The sequence below is a fragment of the Urocitellus parryii genome, chromosome 3 (genome assembly GCF_045843805.1).
Source record: "Urocitellus parryii isolate mUroPar1 chromosome 3, mUroPar1.hap1, whole genome shotgun sequence".
NCBI classification, from domain to species: domain Eukaryota; kingdom Metazoa; phylum Chordata; class Mammalia; order Rodentia; family Sciuridae; genus Urocitellus; species Urocitellus parryii.
In genome coordinates, this window is record NC_135533.1 from 88,913,695 (window position 1) to 88,932,794 (window position 19,100).

The following is a 19,100-nucleotide window of genomic DNA, read 5'->3' on the forward strand; positions in this document are numbered from 1 at the left end:
CACTGTGAGGGTTCAACAAAACCTTTTATTTCAGAGTTCCATCAGTCTCAAGACTTTGGACTTAACACTAACCCAGAGTAACATGTCCTTCCTAGTAAGATGAGATTCCTTCAAGGAAATTGCAGGAGACTTCCTGAGAAGAAACAAGATATGGAAAACAGATTTGCTCCTCTGAAACCACATGGCTCTTCCATCTGATGTCAGATATGTACCTTGAAGGCTAAGTAAAAACAGCAAATTTTAGATTTTTGTGTCCTTAAAATGTATGTGTTAAAGCTGTAGTGAAACAATATATAATTTAATATTTATCAGTTAAATCATACTTAAAATTTATTACTTAACTACTGAAGTAGTGCTCTTTGGAAAAGGAACAGTGTTCTCTGAGCCTTTGTGTTTGTTCAATGTTTTTCTCATGTCACCTCATCTGATCCTCAAAAGCAATTTATAAGAAAGCTAAGGTGGGAAACGGAGCTGGAAAGGAAGCCAGGACTGGAACTCAGGTCTCAGAACTCCCTGCCCAATGCCATTTATATGGTACAGAGCTCTTCTGAAATCTTCCTTTAAAGTAGGGCCCAGCATGTAAAAGAGGTCAAAGAGGGAAGTCTTTCAGAGATCCAAAAAGGAATAAATTATAAAAGTGTTTTCTGACCCTAACCTTCTGTCTCCATTTTTGAATGAATAAATATATAAACTTTCCAACATGCAAAACTGAATCACTGCTACCAGACCAAATGACAGAGGGAGGTGATGAGGTTATTTCTGTCTTCTCACTCCATCCTAGACACCGTGTCATCTATTCTCCACTTTGCAGCTAGAAGGACCCTTTCAAACTCACATCTTATGATGTGGGGCCCTCCTATGTCTTCTCTCTGCTTCAAATAAGGGCAGATGTCTCAGCCAGTACCCTGCTCTCTCCACCTCCACTGAGCTCCAGTGACATTGGCCTGTACTACTGCAGGGGACACTCCTCTCCCTTCTCTCCTTTGTATCCACTCATCCATCCCCAGCCCTGCATCACACAGTGAAATCCTGCTCACCCTAGAACTCAGCAAGCTGCTACTTCCTCTCCTTTCTGACCAGGCCAGGGTTCTCCATTATTCACACGTTCATGAACCAACAGGTTCTATTCCTCTACAGTTCTTAGCTCCTTTTGCGATCATTCATTTGTATAACTGGTTAACATCTGTCTTCACTGTTGTGCAAGGGCTGTGAGTGCAAGAATTGTGTCTGGTTTTGCACCACTTGTGTCCTATATAGGGTTTAGAATTTTGTAGATGCTTAAGAAATGTCAGTAAATGAGTGAATGAATGGACAAATTTTGTAAGAATCCAAGTTTGATAGCTCAAAGTTGTCTTGCCACCTCATCAATTGGAGGAACACAAGGTTACCATCTCCTGCAAAAGATTAGGTAATGACTATAGAGCTGAAAGCAACTATCAGCTACAGCAAGTTGATCTGCTTCCTGGACCCAATATCTTTCAGAGAGTCTTCTTAATACACAAACCCACCTCACCAAGAACAGTTTCCTGTCAATAAAGTCTACAGGCCCTCAGGAATCAATAGTGAGGCACAAAGAGGGAAGAGCACCTTCCACCAACCTGAGGGTTCTAGTGTAAAGGCTTCAGAATACCATGGCCAGCCCAGAGGAGTACCTCACAGATGCTGGAGCAGGAGAGTTTCAGCATGAGATGCAGGGGTTGCTGTGCCTCCACAGTTCTGCTTTGTTAAGAGCCTGGATTTTCACTCTGTGTGCACAACCTAGTGGTTACTTAATATGAGGAGAAAATGCCAATAATTGACATTTGAGAACTATCAAAAGGTCAAGAACTAAGGTGTTGGTTTGACCATTAAAATTATTATTACAATAGCAATAACATTCCTCATTAATTATATATGAAGTCATCTTTGCATAATCATAGGAGGAAGCACTCTGTCATTTGACTCCATATTCCTTGTCTATTGACTATATTATATGTTTTGGGCTGGGAAGCCTTCAGTTAGCAGACATACCTTCTATACCTTAACCTTGGACCTATGGCGTTTGGGTCTATCCATTGGCTATACCCTAAAGCTCTGTGTGTCATATATTCTGAGAATAGGAACCTTCTTGTACACAAATACCTTATCAAGCTGCTTTCACTGAGACTCATCACTAAATCACTCCTGCTGCTGTTCTAAGTGGCTACTAAGTGAGTCAGCTTGTAATGTGGCATCAAAGGCAACAAGAGTCCATGCCCACCTGTGTGCATTAGTCTTAGAAAAATTCACATTTGTTATGAGTTTGGTTGATAATTCCTCTTACAAAATGATCCTTTGATGGTTCTGCTGTACAGCTAATGCCTACCTTGGTCCTGTGATTCTGGCAACTGTCCCTTTTTCTTCTGAGACTTTGGGCCTGAATCCAGGGCCATCTGAAATGAGACAAGTAAAGGGTCTAGGGTGCAAAAGAGAAGAAGGAATTCATTCTCAGGGACATGTAAGTGCCAACCTCGTTTGATTCAAATTTCCTCTCTCCTGAATTTCAAGTATCTTCCTATCCATCCTCTTTTTTCACTCAGTAACCCAAAGTATTTCCTACAGGACCAGATTCTACCCAGTGTGAACTCACCAGGAAAAAAAAAATACACGCAGTTCTAAAGTTGCATAATTCCAATATATACAAACTTGGATTACCACAGTTTAGTTAAATACCATTAGTCCTGCCATAACATGGTTCAGATTTCAGAAACTCTGCATGGTATCTAATACTGACATACTGAGAGTATATTTATCATAACTCATAAAGTATAAGCTTCATCAATAGCTCTTCAACCCCAAAATTACTGTGTAAATAACAGATATGCACCATGATCAGTGACCGGTTTCTTGGCTTCTTTCAAAGTTTGCTGGCAAATGGTCTCTGCATGTGTTATTCAGTTCCTGCACAGACAGAAAAGCACATAGTTAGGTTGCTTTTTTATTTCCTGGTGATAGACCAATTTCACAAAATCAATAATTTAAAGGAGGGAATTTGCCACAGAGATGAAAGTGTGGGAAAGAAACAAAAAGAAATAACACTAAGTGAAAGTGAAGTTGAAGGCAAATGTAGTTAAAGAAAACAAAGCCAACCATAGGCCTAATGAGGCTGCCAGTGTCAGGAACTTGAGGCATGTAGCAGAGGAACTTCGTGAAGACCGTTTGATCAACAAAAAATGGGAAAAGCAGTTGTGATACAAAGGATGAACCCATCCCAGAAGAAATGAGGCCAACATAAACCTCACATTAGAACAGCTCTGAAGACATACTTCATGACATTGAAAGTGCAAAGTATAAAATGTTGGAAGTTGATCCAAACTTAAACCCTTGGACAATCCAAAGGGGAAAGAAGGGAAGGGAGAAGGGCTAGGAATAGGAAAGGTAGTAGAATGAACCAGACAGAACTTTCCAATGTTCCTAGATGAATACAGCACAATGAATCTCCACATCATAAGACTGGGATCCTAATTAGCACAAGTTATACTCCATATATGTTTGAAATGTCAAAATACACTCTACGGTCATGTATAACTAAAAAAGGACAAATAAAAAACAAAAAAATAAAAATATTTAAAACCACACACACACACACACACACACACACACACACACCCCTGAAAATTCAACAAGACATAGGAAAGGTACTCACTCTTTATTGAAAGCCATGTAACAAAGATAAGGCACAATAGAGCGCTGGGTCCTGTGTTCTTGATAGGATTTTTTGTTTTTGTTTTTGCAAAGAAATAAAACACTTTTAATTCTCAATATCCCTAGTCTTTCAAATGACAAAATACTAAATATTAATTTTACTATTTTTTATTTCTCTATGCATTCATAACTAAGAGCAAGGTAGTATTTAATGTTTTTATAAAAAAAATGTTAAAGATCACAAAACAATGGTAGATTTTCCCATTTATGATTAAGATCACTGTTCATGGTTTCCATTTGCAGAGCTGTATTTATGGTTCCAAACTACCACAGAAGCAAAGGTTGTTTGTCTTTAGGTCTTGGACCAACCCAAAGAGAGTGAATGTGTGCTACTTGGGGTGGAGCTGGGAGAAGGAAAGGTAGGAAGGATTGCATATTATTAATTCATACAGATTCCAGGAAGCAAGAAGAGATGATTAGGACCCAGAGAAAGAGGTCCCAAGTGAGAAGCCAGAAAGTGAACTATGCAGCCTAATGGACAGGGTAAACAAATTAGAATGCAAATAAATAACAACAACAAGAAGAAAATCATAAAATAAACAATTTATTGAGACTTTAGAAATACCAGCTCTGGAGCCCAGTACTCCTAAGACTTTGCTTTCATTCACAATGATAACTATTTCCCTTAAAAAGACCTCAGAATTTTAGAGACCAGTTCCTACTTTAAAAACAAAAACAAAAACAAAAAACCCTCTTCAGGCATAGGGAAAGAAGGTAGCCCTTTCCCTGGACCAGCAGCAACTCGGAGACCTGAAATGGATGCTAGAGTCTTTGAGATTGGCCTTTGTCAATAGAAGATGGGACAAATTGAGAGTCGTGGGGAAAAATCACAACAAAATTGCTTTCCAAAATGAGGATTTAATGCAAGAATGTAAGGGAAGTAGAGATAGCAAGCAGCAAGGCATTCTTAGCTGTATGGTGGCCCCTCCAGATTCAGAACTTGACTCAAGAATACCAGCCTTGGATTCAGAGTAGGTTCACTAGTTGGGAGCAGGGTCCCAGATATCCCCTGAACTATACATTTGTGGGTGTGGTGGGATCCCCCATTAACACCTTACAATCTAATCTGCAGGCTGCATCTTTATCTGGAAGCTCTAATAATGGGCAGAGGGACACACAGGATGGAGACTGAAAGGAAGACTTGGTCAATGGGGATGAAAGAATGGGCAAACAGCATTGACTTGGCTACCCATGAATTTTCGCACCATAATTTATTGCATTAGGTTCATAAAAAATGAGAAGACCCAAACCTACTTGTTTTTTTTTTTTTTTTTGGCATGGAGACCTGCAGCTAAACACAGTGTTCCTAAAGAGGAGAGCTACAACAGGAACATCCTGAGCTCTCCCCAAACAAGAGATCCTGACTGGTGATTCTTTCCTATCAAATAGTTAAATGCCAGTAGATCACTTTGTATACCTGGTTGAAAGACTGCCCATCAGGAGTGAAGGGATGCTCTTTAACAATCTTCAAAAGAAGTGAAAAGGAGACTAGGTTGTATCAAGGCCAACTTCTGGGTGTGCTCATGCACTATAATAATGCAAGAAGTTGCCTCTGGAGGAAACCAGGTAAAGGGCCCATGAGGTCTCTCCATAGTTCTTCTTACAACTGTATGTGAGTCCATGGTTACTTCAATATAAAAGCTTTAAGAAAAGGGACAGGAGTTGGGTGCAGTGGCACATGCCCATAATCCCAGCAACTTGGAAGGCTGAGCCAGTAGGATCACAAGTTCAAAGCTAATCTCAGCAACTTAGCGAGGCTCTAAGCAACTTAGCAAGACACTGTCCCAAAATAAAATTTAAAAAAGGGCTGAGGATATAGCTCAGTGGTTAAGCACCCCAGGGTTCAATCCCTGGTACCAAAAAAAAAAAAAAGATAGAAGATCATCACGTTAATGTCGTCCATGTATTTTGTTTGTTTGTTCTTACTGGGTTTGTAATTACATCTTATAGCACTTTACAGGCTATTTTTTTTTTTCTTACAGAAGCAATGTCTGATTTTAAAAAGAGATTCTGCACAGTAGAAGGAAAAAGAAAGCAAGAAAAAATTATGTGTATTTTTCCCTCATTAAGTTGATAATGGTACAAATGTGGTTAGATTCTTGGTTTCTTATGGTTTTGTGAAATTAAAAATAATACTCTTAATTTTATATTTTCCACTTTCAATTAACAATTCAGAAATCAAAAAGTGACCTCTGATTATCAGAGATCTGACCTGGTACTCATAGCCAGGTGTTCTCCTGATGAGCGTCAACAATTTCATAGGACACCAACATCAAGAAAAGCCACTCTGTAACCATGATAGACCAAAACGAAAACAAGACCACCTGTAGCTATGTCTGATTCCAGGTGAACCATGAACATTAAGCCACAAACTATCTCCCCCATATACACCTTAGTGACTATGAGTGACAGTTGTTTGGAAGAATGGGCCCATTAGGAGCTCAGAGGGGAGAACAAGGACCACAGCATGCATGGACATCAGATGGTGAATGCTTAGCTGTCCTCTACTACACATGGGTGGGGTACATAGACAGGGACAGCAACAAAGTGCACAGAAAACCCAGTCACTCTTAGGGAATAAAGACTCAATTTTGTGACTCCCATCTGAATGAAAAACCAGAGAGGCTCTCATTACTTTCTTCCAGGAGCTTGATGTGAATTGTTCAACCACATCTGAAGGGAAAGAAGTTCTAAGACCCCAGGTTCCTGGTGGCTCATCTCTGGGACTGTGAGCATCAGAGTTAGAATTCTGGAGATTGGGCACATGCAGACCCAAGCCATAGGTCTTTGTTTGAGGCAGACCTTGTGGTAGGCAGAGGAATCCCTACTCCCACTCCCTCCCCTGCAACACACACATCTTTCAACATGAACTCGAAGCTAAAGAATGGAAATTCAGGGCCTAGACCTGGAACTGGGAATGGAGGAATTACCACTGAGTACTATCCTCTGCAGCTATTAGCTACTGCTGGGCACCCAGGGTAGCTCCTATGGCTTATCACAGGTCCTGGGATCACCTTAGGGGAAACACCCACCAAGGTAAGTAGAGTCAAGGCTGTGATCCCTCCTGAGGTTTGGAAACCAGTCTTACACCAAAAAGACCCTCAGTGACTGGCATGGGGCCTCCAAACAGCAGCTGAGAAGGGATAAGAGGCAGACAGGAAGATTGAAGGAAGCGTATAGAGATGGGGTGGGAAGACTGTGGGTTGGGAATGAAGCTAGGACCAGTGGCAAGTCCAAGTTCTGGAATCTTGACTATTTGGGCCCTTTCTTTTCAGGTTTCTTAGGCAATTTAAGAGAAATGCTTAGATAGGAATGCTTCCTATTGGTAGCCTGGATAACCCCCTCCCTGAACACTCAAGAGGATCAATGCAAGTGAGGGGCCCTCAGGCTTGGACGTTTTTAACTTCCAGGTAAATCTCTCATTAGGCAGACCCTGAGACAGTAGACTGCCTGTCCTGGGAGGAGCAGGGGCTACCATGAGCCTGAGCAAGGTTTTTTTTTTTCTCCTTTTTTGCAGAAATTCTCGACATCATATATGTTCTCCACATACTGTCACTGAGCGCAATTTTTTGGCCACATGATTGATGGTTTTAAAAGGTGAATGTTAATAAGACTGAAAGTACCCATTTCAGGAAGTTTAAAGACGTCTCTTCACAGTTCATTGTCAAATGTCTGGGGATCCTTTTGTTGGGAGGAAATCACACTTAGAAGTCCAGCATGTGGAATACATAAAAACTGAGATGCCAAGTTGGAAGAGTGGGGGCATGGGGGCAGTCCCCTGCTCTCCACTTTGTGCCCACCCCTGGCCTTCATAGAGTGGCCTTTAGAGAAAGCCCTAGCACTCTTCAGAGCAGGGTCAGAAAGCAGCTCACTAGGTGATCAGGCAGGTCTAGCTTTCCTTCAGCTGCCTCCAACCCATGTGAGAGTTCTCCATTCACCCTCAGCCCCAACCTCCCATGTCGAGTGGGATGAGGGCTTTCATTGCATGGGTAATGGATGGGTTTTAATATACAAGCTTGCCGTCTCTGTCTTTGATATACCCTGTGCATTTCTGAATAGGAACAACATCCCTGGCGACTCCACACTCTGAGCAGCAGCCAAATCGGCAGCCCGTCTCCTATAGAGCAATGCAAAAAGCCAGCAATAAAAAAACTAAATAGCAGATCAACAGGGTGTAGTTCTTGAACAAATGTACATTCATAATTTGTAACTGTGTAGTTATAAATCCCCTCCTAGAGCTTTGCTCTAACGACCCAAAGCAGAGAGGAAGCTTTTATTCTATTTTTTTTTCCCGTTTGAATATTTGGTGAAGGAACAATGTACATTTGTCAACAGTACAAATAGTTAATTTTTTTTAACCTTAAAGAATTACCTCAGACATAATGGAGTTACAAAGAATCAATGCCTGAATTTACTAAACCTTGCCTCTGAAATGGAAATTTTCATCAGCTACATAGATAATTTGAATAGAAAAAAAAGTATACTTGATTTTCCCCCAAAAGATTTAAGGACATTGAGTCCATTACCAAATCCTCAACTGCAGGCTGTGTGTGTGAATGAATGCATATAAATCAGGATCCCAAAGGTTCTTTCAATCAATGTTAATTAAGCACACAGCGCTTGGCAAAAGAGCACATTCCAGGTCCATTTCATCTCAATTCTGGAGAAGAGTGGGCAAAGAGGTCACCAGGAAGAAAATTCTAGAGCAGACAGAGTGCTTCCCATTCAGAGATGACTGGCTCTCAACTAGGCTTCCAGTTTCAGAGTGCTTAAGGTAGCAAACATTTGATTATTTGAAACAAGAGTGACCAATAGAACACCATGCAATGACAAATCTTCTAGATCTGTGCTGTCCAATATGGCAGGCACTAGCCACATGAGGCTACTTGAGCTCTTGGAATGTGGCTAGTGAGTGTAAATTAAGTTTTACCTTCATTTAATTTTGATTAATTTAAATTTAAATAGCTACATGTGAGCACTGGCTACTGTATTGCCCAGTGCAGATGTGGAACATTAGGATCCTAATTTGGAATTCTGTGGTTAGATACAGAGTCAACTATCCAAGGAGCCAATCTGATTGAGTATGCAGAAACAAGGAGTTTTAAGTTGGAAGATATCTTAGCATTCTCCTGTAGGGGACAGTAGGGTTCAGGTACTTTATGTTATATGCTAGAGATTAAATAATCATGGAATTGTATAGGAATAATGGCAGTGCTTAGAAAGCTCTGTTAGGAATCTCCAACTCATGCTGAGATGAGTTTGGTCTCAAAAGAGCCAACCTGATGACCTGATATCTCCCCAGTTGCATAAAGAAAGCCAGAGGAGGGCGCGGGGGAAGATGTCAGAAGAGAATACTATTCCCTAAATATATACCCTGTAGCAAATGCTTTCACCAATGGCCTTTCATATCATTGTCACAACCCCAATGCCCAGAGAGTAGGAAGTAGGAAGGAGAAACAGCCTCAGAATACAGAGGCTTAGACAGAACTCTTGGGATTCAGAGTCCAGACATATTTGCATCAAAATCTCTCAGAAGCTGAACTTGGTGGCTCACATTTGCAATCCTAGTGGCTCAGAGGCAGGAGGATCAAGAGTTCAAAGACAGCCTCAACAACTTAGTGAGGCCTTAAGCAACTAAGACCTGGTCTCAAAAAAAAAAAAAAAAAAATGAAAGGGCTAGGGATGTGGCTCAGTAATTAAATGTTCCTGGGTTCAATCTCTGGTACCCCAACCCCCCCAAAAAAAATCCCTCAAAAAACTTTGTGTCTTTCTTCTAATAAGGACTTTCTCCAATAGACCTTATTTGTGTTTGGTTCTCTCAATTTCCCTCTTCAGCTTCTCATCCCACCCCTAAATGCTTCAGCCTCACTCCCAGGAGCTCAGATGCCCTCCCTCCCTCTCCAGCCCTCCAGCAAGCCCCCGTCCCCATCCTCCACTATTGTGGGCACCTGGCGCTGGCTCCACACTGAGAATCTTAGTTCTGAAACTAAGGTCTTGTCAACCTGACTGCTTTTTTGGTCTCTCCCTCAAAAGTTCTGAACTCTTCTACTGGTGTGAAATTTACTAACCACATCCACTCAGTGATTACTCCTTGAACATTGGACTAGATTAATGCCCCACAAAATGGTGATAAGGACCTTGCCCAATTCACCAGCTAAGCAAATATCAAAGCGGGAATAATTCAATTATGTATTTAAATACAATCATGCTGGGTACATCAGGGTTGGGAGGGCTTATAACAAGAGAGCCTGAATTATCTGGGGGCTGAGCAGTAGTCAAGAAAATCTGCCTCCAAGGAATAATATTCCAGCTGAGATCTCAAAAATGCATGAGAGTTAATAGGTGAAGAGGGAGGAGGGGCGGAAGAGGACCACAGTTCCAGATGGTTAGAAGAGCAGGTGTTAACCCCTAAGAAGGAGCAAGGCTTCCTAGAGAAAGCCAGTGTAATTGGAATGCAGAGAGTCCAGGGGGTGGCCAGAGATGGCCAGGGGGTTCCTTCAAATCAGGAAGATTCTCGTCTTCACTGTTTTCAAGTCATAGTGTTTTCCCTTCCTCCAGAAGATGTTGGTGGACAGTTCTTCTCTACTCTGCATCTGTTAATGTGTGTTTTAGCTTTTCTGCTGCTGCGACTAAAAGACCTGACCAACACAATTTTAGAGGAGGAAAAGTTTATTTGAGGGCTCACAGTTTCAAAGGTCTCAGTCCATAGAAGGCCAGCTCCATTCCTCAGAGCTCAAGGTGGGGCTGACCATCATGGCGGAAGAGTGTGGCAGAGGGAAGCCGCTCACAGGATAGTCAAGAAGCAGAGAGGGACTCCACTTGCCAGACAGAAAATATATACCCCAACGCCACGCCCCCAATGACCAACCTCCTGCAGCCATACCCCACCTGCCTTCATTCATTGCTCAGTTAATCCTGGCCATCCACAGGGGCTGTCAGCTATGAAGGGTGCTCACTCTTCATTGCTGCTTTTGTCAGCCTGGGTACAGGAAAACAGCAGTGACCTTTGCTACAGATGAGTTTTCTCACCATGATTTAGTGCAACTTCTGATAAAGCTCTATCCAAAATGATAAGGCCCAACCAACTTTCTAGGCATGAAGACTTGTGGCAGCCAAACAGAGTGGTCCTAGCCAAGAGGAGAGCTACGACCAACAACTTCCTGAGCTTTCCCCAAACAGAGATCCTGGCTGATGATGCTTTCCTATCAAATACTTCAATGCCAGGAGATCATTTGTTGACCTCGTTGAAGGACTGCCTGTGAGGAGTGAAGGGATGCTATGCTCTTTAACAATCTTCAAATGCAGAAGTGAAAAGTGAACTGGGTTGTATCAAGGCCAAGTTCCTGGTATGCTCATGTACTATAGTAATGCAGGGTATTTCCTTTGGGGGAAAGTGGGTAAGGGGCACATGGGATCTCTCCATAGTTCTTAAAACTGTATATGAGTCCACAGATAACCTCAAAATAAAAGTTTGAAAACAGGAACTGGAGTCATTACACTAATATCATCCATGTATTTATTTGTTTGTTCTTAGTGGATTTACAGTTACATCTTATTGCACTTTACGGTTATTTTTTTTCCTTACAAAAGCAATGCTTGATTTAAAAAAAAGAGAGAGAGAAATCCTGAAAGGTAGGGAGAAATAAAAAAGAAAGCTAGAAAAAATTCTGTGTATTCCTCCCTCATTAAGTTGATAATGGTACCCATGTGCTGAGATTCTTGGTTTCTCATAGTCTTTGTGAAGTTAAAAATAATACTCTTAATATTGCATTTTGCATATTTAATTTTAAAATTAACAATTGAGAAAGAAAAAAGCAGCCCCTGATATCAGGGAGCTGGTGTGGCACTCACAACGAGGTCTTGACATTCTCCTGAAGAGTCATGATTTCATAGAACACCACCATCCAGCAGGGCCACTGGGTAACCATGATGGATCCAGACAAAACCAAGACTACCCTAACTGTGACAGATGATTCCAGATAAAACATGAATATTTCCTAAACCTCAAAATAACCAAACAGAATTCCCCCATCTTAGTTACTCTGAGTGACTACTGTGTCTTTCCTAATTATAGCTTGAGCTTCAATCTAGCCTGCTCCCTAAATAGAATCCCCTTCACCTCCTGTCCACAGCTGATCCAGAGCAAAGCCCTACTCCCCAAACCCTCTCCAATCATTCATCACAAGCCCAAGCCTATCAGTCTTTTCCGACCCTCTTCTGAGACCTCTCATTTCCCTGCTGTGTGTATTCTCCCTTCTACAGTAAGAAATAAACCTAACTTCTTCAACCACAGGTGTGTCTCCAGCAGCTTTGGCTGAAAGGCATTGATACAGCATATTGTAAATATTCAAATGTGCTATCACATGTACTTCTCTAATCTTTTTTTTTTTTTTTTTTTTTTTGCACCAGGAATTGAACTCTGGGGCACTCCACCACTCAGCCACATCCCCAGCCCTATTTTGTGTTTTATTTACAGACAGGGTCTCACTGAGTTGCTTAGTGCCTGGCCATTGCTGAGGCTGGCTTTGAACTCACGATCCTCCTGCCTCAGTCTCCAGAGACATGAGGATTACAGGCATGTGCCACCATACCCCCCACTCAGTTTTCCTTTTTAATACTTGCATTATACTTCATTCAGTGACTGTAACATAGTTCCCTTGACCCTAATGATGGACTACTAGTTATCTTTCAGGTCCTCCATTTGTAAATGGTTACAGAATGTTCACCTCATACAGATATTTCTGGTTATTTCCTCTGATAGGATGAATAGAAATAGAATTCCCAAGACAAAAAGTGTAGGTATTTTTAAGGCCCTTGGTGTATATTGTCCATCTTTTCATTTTATGCAAGAGGAAAATGAGAAACAGAGGTGGAAAGTGTCTTATCCAAAATTAAAAACTATCTAATAATGACTCAGGATACAGGTTTACTGACTCCAAGTACAGGCTCCTTTATTTATTTATTTATTTATTTATTTATTTATTTGGAGACTACAGAGATATGTGCATATAAATCAATAAATAAAACTTCTCACGTTGTATCCATGTATGGATGACTTATAATCACTGAAAGTGTAGGTATACAACAAGGGGAAAGTGCATGAGCAGTGCTTGGTTATGCTGAGTGAGGGTCTCTGGAACCATCTGGCACTTGAGCCTCTCAAGGCCCCTGTGGCTATGTCTTTCCTAAGTGCTTCAGAGGCACAGGTCTGAATCTATTAGGTATTAATCCTATAGCCTGTGGGCCCAGGAAACCCTGGGGCTGCCCTCCATCCTCTGGGAAAGACAGCAGCTCTTTTCTCTTTGGTGAAGACAATCAGGCTCCATAAGGTACAGACCTTAGGTCCCAGGGGATCATTAGCCTGTGGATAATGAGGGTCATTCCAGGCCAACCAAATACCAAAACATGAGAAAGCAGCATTTTTCTTATCCAGTTCTGTTTTTGGCTATTATTTTGGAAATTCAGTTCTTCTAAATTGACTTCAAGGCCCTCCTCTATAAAAAAGCAGGGAAACAAAATCTGAGCACACAAGTTGACATTATAGTCCTTAAAACCAATGTTCTCGCCTTAAGTCCTGAAGTTTTTTAGCTCTTTTATGAATGTATTCCCTCCTTCCTCAGGGATTTATGGATTATTTCCTGAAAAATGAGGATTCAGAGATAAGATAGGTCACAGTCCTGACCTTCCCTGAGTTCACGCCATCCTGGAGGAGGCCACCTTATATGCAGGTATGACTTGTTATGTCTAGTCTTAAATAAATGTCCATTCTGAGCCCCAGAAGGATGGGCTGGAGCTAAGTGCTGCCAGAGAGGAACTCAGAGAGAAAGTGAGATTTGAGCTTGATTTAAATCATTTGGCAGAGAGAAAATGGGAAGAAGAGAGAGTCCTCTCAGACCTAAGGACAACTGAGCGGAAGCAAAAAAGGAACAGAAGTGAAAGAATATATTCTGCATCCTATGGTAATAAATTCTGCAGTCTAGAGCCTGGATTTTGTACTTTGCAACTGGTGGTCCTGGTTCAATATCAAGTCCACACCACTAATATGGATTTGTCCTTAGGCACATGTTTTTACCTCTTTGGAATTTTGCTTCCTCATCAAAAAATATAAATGATAGGGTTTGGGATACAGCCCAGTTGGAAAAGTGCTTGCCTCAAATGCACAAGGCCCTGGGTTCAATCCTCAGCACCACCAAAAAAAAAAAAAAAAAAAAAAAAAAAAAACTATAAATGATAAATAAAGCTGTCATTAGGCAATTGTGAGAACTAAATGTAAAAACACATGTGAAAGTTTCCAGCACTGGCCCTGGCATGAGCGAGGCACAAAATAAAGACTAGATGCTTATCAGTAAAAGTCAGTGTTTTTTCTTCATTCCACGGACCCAGGTCATCTTTAGCTTCACTGTTGTGGAAGATGGTTGCTTTGACCCAGAGAACCTCAGCCATTTACCTGGTCTGGGGTAAGCTTAGGCTGAAAGGATTCCTTGTCCTCCTTATCAAAGGCTTTGCTCTGGAGGTAAAACCAAATCTCTTAAAAGTCCAACTCCTATCATACACCACAGGCCTTCATAGAGTGAGCACTTATGGAAGGCACGGTGAGAGAAAAGAGAACAATTTTTGCATTTTTAACATTTTTACCTGTTGCATGTGTTTTGTCTTCAAATTTTTAACAACAAAAAAATAAAGCTTCAGCATCACCTGCTGGTTCTGAATCTACCTTCCCAGTAGGTGACTCATCAGTTTCCCAGTGACTCACATCCAATGTATTAGAGAAAATTGTGGCTACAACCTATTCCCAGCCAGGTTGGTGAGCCCAGGCCAGTTCCAAATCCTAAATTCAGTCCAGTTGGAAAAACTGAATCAGGTATGTCAAGGGTGCCAAGGATCAGCAAAGGGCCTTAAATGATCTTCTTGGTCTAATCCAGAATCCACAGATACATGGGACAAGTGTTTCTGATTGAATCCATATTCTAAAGTGTCCTCAGGATGCTTCTATACAAAAAGCATAAAAACATAATTTGAAAGCACAAATATGTATCAGAAGGACAAGTGATATCCAGGGGACTTTGGAACTAGACCCATGGGGTATGAATATCAGCCCAGCCCTGCACAGCTATCCCTCCTGCGGCAAGTCACTCAACCTCTATTGATGTCAGTGTATGGATAGAAACGATTCAGTAAACCTTCTCATCTGGTAGATATGACAAGTAATTGAGATCATGCATTTAAAGCCTCTGGTTCCAGACACTTCACAGAAGAAGAGATATGATCAGTCAACAAATATCTGAAAAAATGTCCAAAATTTGGAGCAATTAGAGAAATGCAAAGTAAAACTACACTGAGATATCATCTCATTCCAGTCAGAATGGCAATTATCAAGAATAAAAGTAACAAGAAATGTTGGTGAGGATGGAAGGGAAAAGGTACACTCACACATTGCTAGTGGGATTGCAAATTGGTGCAATCACTATGGAAAGCAGTATGGAGATTCCTCAGAAAACTTGGAATGGAACCATCGCTTGACCCAGTTATCCAACTCCTCGTTTATACCCAAAGGACTTAAAATCAGCATACTATAGTGATGCAGCCACATCAATGTTTATAGCAGCTCAATTCACAATAGCTAAGCTATGGAACCAACCTAAGCACTCTTCAACAGATGAATGAATGAAGAAAATGTGGCATATATACACAATAAAATATTACTCAACCATAAAGAAGAATGAAATTATGGCATTTTCCAGTAAATTGGATGGAACTGGAGACTATCATGGTAAGTAAAACAAGTCAATCCCAAAACACCAAAGGCTGAATGTTCTCTCTGATATGTGGGTGCTGACTCACAATAAGGGGGAGGGAGGGAGGAAAGAAAAAAAGTACTTTGGATTAGACAAAGGGGACTGAAGGCAAGGGAGGTGAAATGAAGGGAAGGGGAGGGTAATGGGAATAGGAAAGATAGTAGCATGAATAGACATTACTAACCTATTTTCATGTATGAATACAGAAACCATGTAACTCCACATCACGTACAACCAGAAGAATGGGAAGTGATTCTCCATGTATGTATGATATGTAGAAATATCTACTCTTATGTATAACTAAGAAGAACAAAAAAATTAAAAAGAAAAAAAGAGTACCTATGAATACTAAAAAAAATTAAATTAAATTAAAATAAAGCCTCTGGTTTCTCTAGACATTAATTCAGTCTTAGTTTACCTTCCTGACCCACTACACTCCTCTTGGCAGCTGTGGCCTTAAACTAGGCGGTTCACTGGTGGACGCTGTTCTGCCCAGACGCACACATGTAATGTACACAGTGCATATGCGCACCCGGATGTGATTTTCAGCTCAGGAGAAATATTTAGAAATGCTGATATCCAGTGACGAAAGGATGGCACCGGCAGAGTAGCTCAGTGGTACAGTGTGTGCTTAACATGTGAGAGGCCCTGGGTTTACTTTCTAGTACCAAAAAGAAAGAAAAAGAAAAAAGCACTTTTTGTTGTTGTTGTTTGCTTGTTTAGAACAAAATGACAACAAATTTAGCTTAAAGATCTCAAATGTCTTTTATTTTCACTTCTGGAATCAGGCGGCACTTCATTCCATGAAACAGAATAAATGTTCTGGTGAGCCTAACCATAGAAGTTGGTTTGATGGACATAGAAAGGCTAAGAAAAGCAGCGATTGGTCTTTTTGGGTTACTTTCTGTTTTTAGTCAGCTGTTTTGCTGCTGTGAGTAAAGGACCAGACCAGAACCATTGCCAAGGAAAAAAAAGTAAACTTGGCTGCTTCTCCTTTCAGAGATCTCAGTCCATAACAGGCTGGCTCCATTCTGGTTCCAGGTGAGGCAGATATCATGGTGGAAGAGTGTGACTGAGGAAGCAGCTCACAAGATCACAAAGCAGAGAGAGGACACCGTTCTCCAGATACAAATATACACCCCATAGCCATGCCCCCAGTGAACCACTTCCTCCAGCCACACCTGGCCTACCTCCAGTTATCACTGTTAATCCCATCGGGGATTAATTAACTGATGGTTAGGTTAAGGTGATGACCCAATCATTTATCCCCCAAACCTTCTTGCATTGTCTCACATGTGAACTTCTGGAGGATACCTCACATCCAAACCCTAACACCTTCCTGGTAAGACAGGAATAAGGAAACAGAACAACAGAAAAATGACTGAATGGCTAACAGCAGGTTGCTTCAGGTTGCTGTTTTGGTAAGAATTAAAGCAGAGGGGCTCTCACTAATGTGTCAATTGAAACTAGTCTTTTTGGAAAATTTGACTAATATGTCTCCCTCCTGATTTCTCAGAAGGTTACATAACAATTTAGTTTGGTGATGTGAAACTTCAGCATGGGTAGCTCCGCTTTCATTTTTACTATGGTCTGTTGGGACCCAGGACAGGAGCCTCACCCCAAACCACCCTCCTGTAAAGTTTACTTACTCTGATCTGCATTCTCAGCCCTTACTTTCAGTCTCTGTTCCCTTTCTCTGCCTCCTCCTCACCCCAACCAGGATTCCACCTTAGCGCTCCTCATTCTTTCTTTCATGGTGGCGCTCCAGTTACCTTCTCATCTTATTCCCATTCCAGCACATCCAGCCTCCCTGACCTCTGAGCTGTAGGTGGATCAAGCACAAGTTGTTTAGTCTGTGATTCCTTCCATCCAGAATTGTGTGGAAGACAAAGACTGGGCTTCCAGGTCAACAGTTAAATAAACACTTAACCCCCTTCTCATGTTTCCAGTTGAGAATCAAGTGCCTACTGTGTGCCCACTGCGTGTCTAGCACCTTAGTAGGTGCTGCAGATAAGAGGCTAAGTCACCTCTGTCCTTGGTGAGCAAGAAAGGGCAACTCTGGGAAGGCAGAGAAACAGGAATATTGAAACCCACGTGACAATGGGCGTGAATCTGAGAAACAGAGGCCCCGCATGAGATGGCCAGGACTACTTCACTGGTAAGGAAGCAAGTAGATCCGAGAGAGCTTAAGGAGAGGGAGACCTGTGGAAAAGGGTGTGAAGGGTGGACAAAAGAGGAGATGACCTTCAGGGGGAAGGAACCACAGACCTGGAATAGCCTGTAGGATTGGAAAATCTAACTACTTGGTCACAAAACGCAGGATGGGTACAAACCAGACAGTCACTAGTAGGTGCTTGGCTGAGCTTCTCCGGGGCTGTGGGCAGGAGGAGCGCCACGGAAGCTGTCCATCACCAGGAAGGCTGCGCATCATGGAAAGGAAAGGCATTGATTGCCATCTATCTGCCTTTTGGAAGCTTGCAGCGAGTTGGGTGGGCAGATCCCCATCCAACCAAGAGGGAGGCAGGGGAATCCAGAGTCACTAGACAGCAAGCTCACAGATGGGAAAGGAGGGCTGAGGGTCCATGTGGTGTTGGGTGTTTAGCCCTGCGCAGGGGCCCCCAACCTACCACTGCCACCGTCACCAACACACACCGCTGCGGTAGAGCATCTGGCAGGGAGAGAATTGGCAAACGTATCCAGGATTACCTTTGTCACAGGCGCAGGGTCTGGCGCCAACCCTCCTCCAAGCTACCCTTCTGCCATTGGGCAGATCTGGCCCACATTCAGGCAGAGAAAGAGGGGAGGGCTGAGGAAGAGACACACTCCTTCCTGGAGTGACTCCTTGGACAGTTGAATTCCTCACAGCTTCTTCGGTTCTGAACCTGATAAAACAGGGCATGGTTAGGAGGGATTCCCGGTGGAGGAGAAAATGCTGGTGAATAGGGGACCGACAGCCTCCCAGGGGCCCCGGCATGCAGAGGTCCCCACCCCATCTCTCCACCGGGTCCTGACTCCATACACCTGTGTTGGACATGGGCACTTCATTTTCCTAAGACATTTGCCTGGGAAAGTTCCTCCTTCCAGAATCTTTTCTTCCACTCAGTTTTACTCATCTGAAAGTAGTAACAGCTGAATCATAAGCAGCTCATTTAGGCTATTTGGAAGGGGCTTCCATCCTTTTTGAATAGCAACTCTGTGGTTAATATACAGGTCAACTTGGCAAGATTATGGTGCACCGCTGTTTGGGGAGGGTATTTTTTTTTTAGATGTGCTTAATGTTTAAATCTGTAAACCGAATGAAACATAATGTGGATGGGCTTCATCCCACCAATTGAAGTCCGTAAGAAGAAAGACTGAAGTTTCCTGAAAAGGAGATTTAGCCTCAAGATTACATCTTAGTATGGCTATGCTGAATCACAATAGATAAGGGTAGGGTGGGGAGTGAAGGTTCACCCGATTGGACAGGGGGGAGTGGAGGGAAGGAAGGAGGGATGGAAATGAGAAAGATAGTAGAATGGATTGGACCTAACTTTCCTATGTTCATATATGAAGCCACAACCAGTGTAACTCCACAGGAATATA